Consider the following 10,454-nt stretch of genomic DNA (forward strand, 5'->3'; position numbering starts at 1 on the left):
CCTGCAGTTAATAGTCAGGGATGCAGTTTAATAAACCCTGAACAAAGCAAATGTGTGTGTGAGAAGCATCAGGAACCAGCTGAACCAGCAGAGCTGAATGTCTCCCACTGCAGCCACAGTACTGTACTTATTCCAGCTTCCAAGGCCACCTGAGAACCAACCTCCTGGCTATTCACCTACAAGAAGCTTCAGAGACTCATGAGAATTATTTGTTTCTAAAAACGTTTCACTCCAACTAAAGGACCTGCTCAACAAGAAGACGACTGGCCTGCAGAGATATAAAGACTGCAGTCTCCATTCCATTTTCATCATTACAGCTTCAACTTGATCTGTACCAAATTTCTGTGTATGTGTCAGTGAGTGTGAAAGAGACGAGTGACTGAGATGTTCAAACATCCAGGGAAATTGTGTGACAATAAATAACCATCTTCAGTTTAAAAGTCACCAGTAAGCCTGCTGCTGAAATGTATTTTAAATAAAGAAAGATCATCCAGAGGGTAAGAAAATATCACACAAACATCCTGATAATGGAGTGGAAAGGAGCACGAATTATAATCAAACGCTGTATAACCCCTTCAGGTAGCGATATAGAGGCTGCAGCCTCTCACACTGAATGTCTACATGCTCCACGGGACCCCCAGGCCACAAACATCAGCTTCAGCCCAGGCGTGGGTGAAACTTTTTATAAACAAGTTGTACCGGCACTAGGACCCAGTTGGGATCAGAAACCTTGTCCCTCCCCCCGCCAATAAGCTGTTGCGTCACCAAGAAGCCAGCGCATGCGCTCTGCTTCCCCAAGATGGAGGCTGTGAACCAAGGTCTGGTCCCGGGAGAGAGCTGACCGGCGGTGATGTGACCTGAGGATCACCGCACCTCAGGCAAGGGGCCAGGTTGGGAAGGCGGTGCCTTCAGGAATAACTGGGAAGGTGATGTTTGGTCAGTTGCTGCAGTCTGTGTGGTGAAGGTGCTGTCACAGTGGTGTGAGGTGAGCAAGTACAGGATTATCACCCAGCAATGATCAATTGAGGGGATTGTAAATCCAGCTCAGGCTGCTTTCAGATTGGAAAGGGAGCTAAGGTGTGTCCTCAGAGCTGGTGGTGAAAGCTGCAGCTGGTGAAAGAGTGGCTAAGGTAAATATTGGTCCTTTAGAGGATGAGAAGGGAGATTTAATAATGGGAGATGAGGAAATGGCTGAGGAACTGAACAGGTTTTTTGGGTCGGTCTTCACAGTGGAAGACACAAATAACATGCCAGTGACTGATGGAAATGAGGTTATGACAGGTGTGGACCTTGAGAGGATTGTTTTCACCAAGGAGGTCGTGATGGGCAAGCTAAAGGGGCTGTAGGTAGCCAAGTCTCCTGGACCTGATGGAATGCATCCCAGAGTGCTATAAGAGATGGCTAGGGAAATTGTAAATGCACTAGTTATAATTTACCAAATTCACTAGACTCTGGGGTGGTCCCGGCAGATTCGAAATTAGCAAACGTGACACCACTGCTTAAAAAGGAGGTAGGCAGAAAGCAGGTAATTATAGGCCAGTGAGCTTAACTTCGGTAGTAGGGAAGATGCTGGAATCTATCATCAAGGAAGAAATGGCGAGGCACCTGGATGGAAATTGTCCCATTGGGCAGACGCAGCATGGGTTCATAAAGGGCAGGTCGTGCCTAACTAATTTAGTGGAATTGTTTGAGGACATTAACAGCGCGGTAGATAATGGGGAGCCAATGGATGTGGTATATCTGGATTTCCAGAAAGCCTTTGACAAGGTGCCACACAAAAGGTTGTTGCACAAGATAAAGATGCATGGCATTAAGGGGAAAGTAGTAGCATGGATAGAGGATTGGTTAATTAATAGAAAGCAAAGAGTGGGGATTAATGGGTGTTTCTCTGGTTGGCAATCAGTAGCTAGTGGTGTCCCTCCGGGATCAGTGTTGGGCCCACAACTGTTCACAATTTACATAGATGATTTGGAGTTGGGGACCAACGGCAATGTGTCCAAGTTTGCAGACGACACTAGGATAAGTGGTAAAGCAAAAAGTGCAGAGGATACTGGAAGTCTGCAGAGGGATTTGGATAGGCTAAGTGAATGGGCTAGGGTCTGGCAGATGGATTACAATGTTGACAAATGTGAGGTTATCCATTTTGGTAGGAATAACAGCAAAAGGGATTATTATTTAAATGATAAAATATTAAAACATGCTGCTGTGCAGAGAGACCTGGGTGTGCTAGTGCATGAGTCGCAAAAAGTTGGTTTTCAGGTGCAACAGGTGATTAAGAAGGCAAATGGAATTTTGTCCTTCATTGCTAGAGGGATGGAGTTTAAGACTAGGGGGGTGCTGCTGCAATTGTATAAGGTGTTAGTGTGGCCACACCTGGAGTATTGTGTTTAGTTTTGGTCTCCTTAGTTGAGAAAGGACGTAATGGCACTGGAGGGTGTGCAAAGGAGATTCACTAGGTTAATCCCAGAGCTGAAGGGGTTGGATTATGAGGAGAGGTTGAGTAGACTGGGACTGTACTCGTTGGAATTTAGAAGGATGAGGGGGGATCTTATAGAAACATATAAGATTATGAGATAGGATAGATGCGGGCAGGTTGTTTCCACTGGTGGGTGAAAGCAGAACTAGGGGGTATAGCCTCAAAATAAGGGGAAGTAGATTTAGGACTGAGTTTAGGAGGACCTTCTTCACCCAAAGGGTTGTGAATCTATGGAATTCCTTGCCCAGTGAAGCAGTAGAGGCTCCTTCATTCAATGTTTTTAAGATAAAGATAGATAGTTTTTTTGAAGAATAAAGTGATTAAGGGTTCTGGTGTTCGGGCCGGAAAGTGGAGCTGAGTCCACAAAAGATCAGCCATGATCTCATTGAATGGTGGAGCAGGCTCGAGGGGCCAGATGGCCTACTCCTGCTCCTAGTTCTTATGTTCTTATGAATGTTGTGGATTTGGCAGTTTCTCTATAATGTCATTCCCTCCCTCCCTCTACCACCTCTATCTTTAGAGTCAGAGAGTTTTACAGCACGGAAAGAGGCCCTTCAGCCCATTCATAATAATCTTTATTATTGTCACAAGTAGGCTGACATTAACACTGCAATTAAGTTATTGTGAAAATCCCCTAGTCACCACACTCCGGCGCCTGTTCGGGCACACTGAATGTCCAATTCCTCCCACAAACACGTCTTTTGGGACTTGTGGAAGTCCTCCAACCACTGGGAGGAGACCGGAGCACCCGGAGGAAACCCACATAGTCACAGGGAGAATGTGCAGACTCTGCACAGACAGACTGGGAATTGAACCTGGGTCCCTTACGCTGTGAAGCAACAGTGTTAGCCACTGTGCTACCGTGGCACCCAACATGGCAGCCAGTCCTCGAATAACCTAACGGGAGCCTTCGCCTCCACACCTTCTGACAGGCCGACGACTCGTATGTTCTTTCTCCGACCCTCGGTCCTCCAAGTCCTCCAGGACCTCCGAAAGCCACTTGGTTGGTCTTCAAAGGATTGCATTTTGACAGAGGCATCTTGCTGAACGTTCAGGATTCTCTCCTCCGCTTCATCAAGTCTCTTTTTTTTTCTTTAAAAAAAATAAATTTTGAGTACTCAATTCATTTTTTCCAATTAAGGGACAGTTTAGCGTGGCCAATCCACCCACCCTGCACATCTTTGGGTTGTGGATGCGAAACCCACGCAAACACGGGGAGAATGTGCAAACTCCACACGGACAGTGACCCAGAGCTGGGATAGAACCTGGGACCTCGGCGCCGTGAGGCAGCAGTGCTATCCACTGCGCCACCGTGCTGCCCAGATCATCGAGCCTCTTCATGGTGTTTTGCCGCTGGTCCTCATGAGCTCACAGATATTGAGTCAGCACACTCCGCCTCTGGTCAGTACCATGGATAATGCCGGCAGTCATCATTTTCGCCGCCTCCATGAGAGCCCCAGAGAGCGCGGGGTCGAGAGACCACCCGAGGGTCAGGCCGCTATGTTGAAAAGGCCCCACTCCCGCTGAATCCACCTGCGCTGTTTTGTCAACAGATTTCTTCACTTTATTTGGCATAATCCTACTAAACTGAACCCTGACGTCTTCCAGGGACATGATAACAATATTAATTTAAAGATCAGATTATAGGTGAGTGGCACCAAAACCTGCGGAAAAGCAGCTACTCCCGCACCACATGCCCAACGCCCCGGCACAGACAGATTTCTGATCGATGAGGATGCCGAGGGTTATGGGGAACTGGCAGGTAAATGGAGAGAAAGCTGAGATGAGAAGGGATTTATTTTCTCGAGGATGTGGTGAAGCTTTGAAATTCTGTACCCCAGAAGATTTACAGTGCAGAAGGAGTCCATTCGGCCCGTCGAGTCTGCACCGCCCTTGGAAAGAGCACCCTACTTAAGCCCAAGCTTCCACCCGACCCCCGTAACCCAGTAACACCACCTAACCTTTTTGGACACAAAGGGCAATTTAGCATGGCCAATCGACCTAACCTGCACATCTTTGGACTGTGGGAGGAAACCGGAGCACCCGGAGGAAACCCACGCACACACGGGGAGGATGTGCAGACTCCGCACAGACAGTGACCCAAGCTGGGAATCGAACCTGGGACCCTGGAGCTGTGAAGCAATTGTGCCAACCACTGTGCTACCCAACTGTGCTAACCATTGTGAAATGAGGGATAATGTGGGAAAACGGTGCTGAGGTAGATCAGCCAATGATCCCATTGAATGGTTCAGGCTCAATGGGCCGAATGGCCGACTGCAGCTCATATTTGTTGTGATCTCCTGGACAGGAAGCTGTGAGCTGTCAATCAGCCTGAATCAGCACCTTCAAGAGAATAGGGAGGGTGAATATTAGATACAGCAGAGTGAGAATAGAGGGAGAGTGTGTGGGATGGAGATTTACAGCTTTTGGGGAATAAGAGAGAGGAAAAGATGTGACATAGAAACTAGAATTGTCTGTTCTGAGTTTCTATCCTGTACTGACAGTGATGAATTTTGTAAATTGTTTTTACAGGATATTAGACGAGGAGGAATTACAGACCGATATCTCAGGCGTTACGTCTCGATCTGACAGAGTCACTCGATTCCCTGGAACCTGAATATCATCAGCCTTTGAACCTAGAAGGAGAAATGTTTGCCCGAACTGTCAGCTAAAGATATCAAACATCAGTGTGACTGGAAAAGCCCCGAGACCCACACAACACACACCCGAGTGAGAGTGTTCCAGTGAACTGACTGTGGAAACATCAGTGTGACTGGAAAAGCACCGAGACCCACACAACACACACCTGAGTGAGAGTGTTCCAGTGAACTGACTGTGGAAAGACCTTCAACCAGTTACACAGCCTGAAAAACATAACAATATTCAGAGTGGGGAGAGACCGTACACGTGTTGTGTCTCTGGACAAGGCTTCAACTGATTGTCCCGCCTAGAGAGACACGAAGAGACCCAAAACATGGAGAAACCGTGGAAATGTGGGGACTGTGGGAAGGGATTCAAAGCCCCATCAAAGGTGGAAACTCATCGACGTAGTCACACTGGGGAGAGGCCATTCACCTGCTCTCAGTGTGGGAAGGGATTCAGTGATTCATCCACCCTGCGGACACACCAGCGAGTTCACACTGGGGAGAGGCCGTTCACCTGCTCTCAGTGTGGGAAAGGATTCACTCAGTTATCCACCCTGCGGAGACACCAGCGAGTTCATACTGGGGTGAGGCCGTTCTGCTCTCAGTGTGGGAAGGGATTCAGTGATTCATCCAACCTGCGGACACACCAGCGAGTTCACACTGGGGAGAGGCCATTCACCTGCTCTCAGTGTGGGAAGGGATTTACTCAATTACCCAACCTGCAGACACACCAGCGAGTTCACACTGGGGAGAGGCCATTCACCTGCTCTCAGTGTGGGAAGGGATTTACTCAATTATCCACCATGCAGAGACACCAGCGAGTTCACATTGGGGAGAGGCCATTCACCTGCTCCCAATGTGGGAAGGGATTTATTGATTCCTCCAACCTGCGGAAACATCAGCGAGTTCACACTGGGGAGAGGCCATCCACGTGCTCTTAGTGTGGGAAAGGATTTACTCAATTACCTCAACTGTGGAGACAGCAGGGAGTTCACACTCAGAGCAGCCGTCTCGAAGGTCAACCCACGGAAAGCCACTGGCCCGGATGGGGTACCTGGATGAGCACTTCAACCTCTCTTTACAATAATCTGAGGTCCCTATCTGCTTCAAGAAGACGACCATCATCCCTGTACCACAACAAAGCAAAGCAGCGTGCCGAAATGACTATTGTCCAGTGGCTCTGACATCCATCATGATGAAGTGCTTCGAAAGGTTAGTCATGGCACGAATCAACTCCAGCCTCCCGGATTGCCTTGATCCACGACAGTTCGCCTACCGCTACAACAGGTCCACAGCAGACGCCATCTCCATGGCCCTGCACTCTACCCTGGAACACCTAGATAACAAAGGAACCTATGTCAGACTCCTATTTATCGACTACAGCTCAGCCTTCAACACCATCATTCCTAAAAAACTCATCTTCAAACTTCATGGCCTTGGCCTCTGCTCCTCCCTCTGCAACTGGATCCTGAACTTTCTAACCCACAGGCCACAATCAGTAAGGATAGGCAACAACACCTCCTCCACGATCATCCTCAATACTGGTGCCCCACAAGGCTGTGTCCTCAGCCCCCTACTATACTCCTTATACACCGATGACTGTGTGCATAAATTCCCCACCAACTCGATTTTCAAATTTGCTGATGACACCACCGTAGTAGGTCGGATGACGAGACAGAGTACAGGAATGAGATAGAGAATCTGGTGAACTGGTGCGATGACAATAATCTCTAGCTCAATGTCAACAAAACAAATTAGATTGTCATCGACTTCAGGAAGCGTAGTGGAGAACTTGCCCCTCTCTACATCAATGGGAATGAAATAGAAAGGGTCGAGAGCTTCAAGTATTTAGGTGTACAGATCACCAGCAACCTGTCCTGGTCCCCCATGCTGACACTCTAGTTAAGAAAGCCCACCAACTTTCTCAGAAGACATAGGAAATTTGGCATGTCAGCTATGACTCTCACCAACTTCTACAGATGCACCATAGAAAGCATTCTTTCTGGTTGTATCACAGCCTGGTATGGAGTCTGCTCTGCCCAAGACCGCAGTAAACTGCAAAAGGAAGTGAATGAAGCTCAATCCATCACTCAAACCAGCCTCCCATCCATTGACTCTATCTATAATTCCCGCTGCCTTGGAAAGGCAGCCAGCATAATTAAGGACCCCACGCACCCCGGATATAGTCTCTTCCACCTTCTTCCGTCAGGAAAAAGAGACCAAAGTTTGAGGTCACGTACCAACCGACTCAAGAGCAGCTTCTTCCCTACTGCCATCAGACTTTTGAATGGACCTACGTTGCATTAAGTTGATCTTTTCTCTACACCTTGCTATAACTGTAACATTATATTCTGTAGTCTCTCCTTCCTTCGCTATGTACGGTATGCATTGTTTGTACAGTATGCAAGAAGCAATACGTTTCACTGTATACTAATACATGTGACAATAATAAATCAAATCAAAAACTGGGGAGAGGCCATTCACCTGCTCCCAGTGTGGGAAAGGATTTACTCGAGTATTCAACCTGCAGTCACACCTGCGAGTTCACACTGGGGAGACGCCGTCCACCTGCTCTCGGTGTCGGAAGAGTTTCACTCGGTTATCTCACCTGCGGACACACCAGGGAGTTCACACTAAGGAGACGCCGTCCACCTCTCAATGTGAGACGGGATTGCATGTTTCATCGCACCTGCTGTGACACCAACAATTTCACAATCGATTACAGGAGTTGGATTCTGCTGTTATTGTTTCTGCTCTACATCCAGGACTGCATTTTGTTCATTCTGACAGGTGGTCAGTGAGGATGGTCGGAGGGTTTCTTTCTGCTGGACTGGCCGGTCTCACCACTTTGCCTCCAGTGGGCTGATGCTCTTTGAGCCTTGTTGCTAATAACTGGCTTCAAATTGTACAAGGGTCACAGAGTGAAAGGGTGTTTGGAAGCTTGAAGATAGTTAGTTTCCATTTCTGTTTCAAACCCCCCCAACGCATGCCACGTTGCCATGGAAATGGGCCCTGGTGGTTACGTCGTTCTTTTGTTTAATTTATCTGGGTGTTCCTCACAGAAAAAATCTATCAGGGTATGAGGGGCATGTTGTCTGAGTGGACTGGGAAACTGATTGGTACAGGGAATACCTAATATTTCAGGAATTATTACATATTTATCAGGAAGTCGGTTAGATCAGCTGGGCTGGGCGGCTGGTTTGTGATGCAGAGCAAGGCCAACAGTGAGGATTCAACTCCCGTACTGGCTGAGTTTATTCATGAAGGCCCCGCCTTCTCAACCAGGCCCCTCGCCTGAGGTGTGCTGACCCTCGGGTTAAATCACCTCCAGTCAACTCTCTCTCTGTCAAAGGGGAGAGCAGCCTATGGACCTCTGGGACTTTTGCGACTTTTATTTCACATGTATAGAACAAATATAGATTCCTTTAAGAAACAAAAATCCAACAGGAAAAGTGATGTAACCGTGGCTAACAAGAAAAGTTAAAGATTCCATGAGATCCATTAGAATTCAGCAAAGGAGGACCAAGAAACTGATGGGAGCAAACTGGCGAGAAACATAAAAAACAACTGGAAAAGCTTCTACAGGAATGTGAAAAGGAAAAGATTAGCGAAGACCAATGTGGGTCCATTCCAGGCAGAGGCAGGAGAGTTTATAATGGGGAGTAAGGAAATGGCAGAGAAACTAAACAATGTGTGTCTGTCTTCACAGAGGAAGATACAGAAATTGTCCCCAAAACACCAGAGAACCAAGGGACTGGCAGAGATAATTGGTGAAAAAGTAGCACTGGAGAAATTAATGGGGTTGAAAGTGAATAAATCCCCAAAAGCTGATGATCTACATCCCAGAGTGGTGAACGAGGTGGCTGTAGCGATCTCTATTCCTCATTCTAAATTCTCCTGACTCTATCTGGAACGGACAAACCTTTTGTCTGAGCAAAATGTTTCCTTATTACGTCGCCACAGAAGCTTTTACAGTCCATTTTTATGTATTTTGCGAGTTCACATTCTATTCTATTCTCCCTTTTTTCCCTCAGTGTCTTGGTTGAAGAACTGAAGTAAATCCTCGGGAATGAATGATCACTTTGGACAGGTCCTGAGACAATTCAGTTTCAACTTCCAGGACAGAGTAACTATAATCTTGGAGTGTGATTGTAGGTTATGTAAAAGGACAAAGTTCTAATTTAAAGTTTAATGTGTAGGTTTCCGAGTTTAAGTAGCTTCTAGTTTGTTTGTTTGTTGTATTAAAAGTCACGTCATGTGATCCTTTAATTTGTTGACTGGGAATTTGATTTTTTCCAAGAAGTTGCTGACCTTTACGAAGATCCTAATCCACAGGTTTTGTATTCCTATTTGAGCCTCGGGCACCTTTCAGTCTCTATTGCTCGTGTCAGTGACAGCCAGGTGATGGAGCTGAGGGCAGAATTTAGCTGAGAATAACGGGGCCTGTTCCCCAGGTGGGAAACTGCCATGGGCGTCGCTAATAGGGGCTGATTTAGCACCGGGCTAAAGAGCTGGCTTTTAAAGCAGACCAGGGCAGGCCAGCAGCACGGTTCAATTCCCGTACCAGCCTCCCCGAACAGGCGTCGGAATGTGGCGACTAGGGGCTTTTCACAGTAACTTCATTTGAAGCTACTGTTATTATGTGACAATAAGCGATTTTCATTTCATTTTTCAGAATAGAGACAGGAAGGTGCTGGAAGACTGACTGAGAACTGCACTTCCAACGAATCAGGGTTCAGGGGAGGGTGACCGAGGGTGTCGGTGATTCAACCCCCAAGATCCAGTGCCCCCGTGTCCAAAGCAGGGAGTCACGTGAACAGGGTACAGAGAAGCCGAAGGGGAACCATTTGGGACCCGGAACATTGTGAACATCCTGTTACTCTGGTTGTCTTTGATCCTCAAGTAATTTTCTGTTTTTTTTTTAACCATGTTTCTGTTTCATCAATAAACTTATAACAGGAAAATATTTGAATTTGTTGGACTTTTCCTGAATAAATTTATTCACTTTTGGGAAAGTGGGTGAGAGGGGTTGACGAGCTCTTTAACAGAAAGTGAGTCCCTCTAAGGTAATTGGCAAAGGAGCCAGAGGGGTAGAGGAGATTTGATTTTTCTGTTGACAGTGTTTGAAAATGGGTTCAGGGAATCAATCCTGATTGACAAATTTATCAAGGTTCTCTGAGGAAGTAACAAGGGATGTCAATAAAGGAGAACCTGTAGATGTGCTTTATCTGGATTTCCAGAAGGTATTTCCCAAGGTGCCACATCAAAGGTTATTACACAAAATAAGAGCAGCAAATGAGCTGGGGTGGGGATGGACACAGGTGACGTTATGG

At 47.0% G+C, this 10,454-nt stretch overlaps 1 long non-coding RNA gene across 1 annotated transcript; it reads left to right on the forward strand.

Annotated features, from left to right (window-relative positions):
• The first annotated feature begins 812 nt into the window (after positions 1-812).
• On the forward strand, positions 813-10,087 carry LOC140419223 (uncharacterized). Its single transcript, XR_011945619.1, has 2 exons — positions 813-926; positions 5,009-10,087. It is a non-coding gene; the product is annotated as an uncharacterized lncRNA (long non-coding RNA).
• Positions 10,088-10,454: the final 367 nt, after the last annotated feature.

This window comes from Scyliorhinus torazame, chromosome 5, assembly GCF_047496885.1.
Source record: "Scyliorhinus torazame isolate Kashiwa2021f chromosome 5, sScyTor2.1, whole genome shotgun sequence".
Lineage (NCBI taxonomy): Eukaryota > Metazoa > Chordata > Chondrichthyes > Carcharhiniformes > Scyliorhinidae > Scyliorhinus > Scyliorhinus torazame.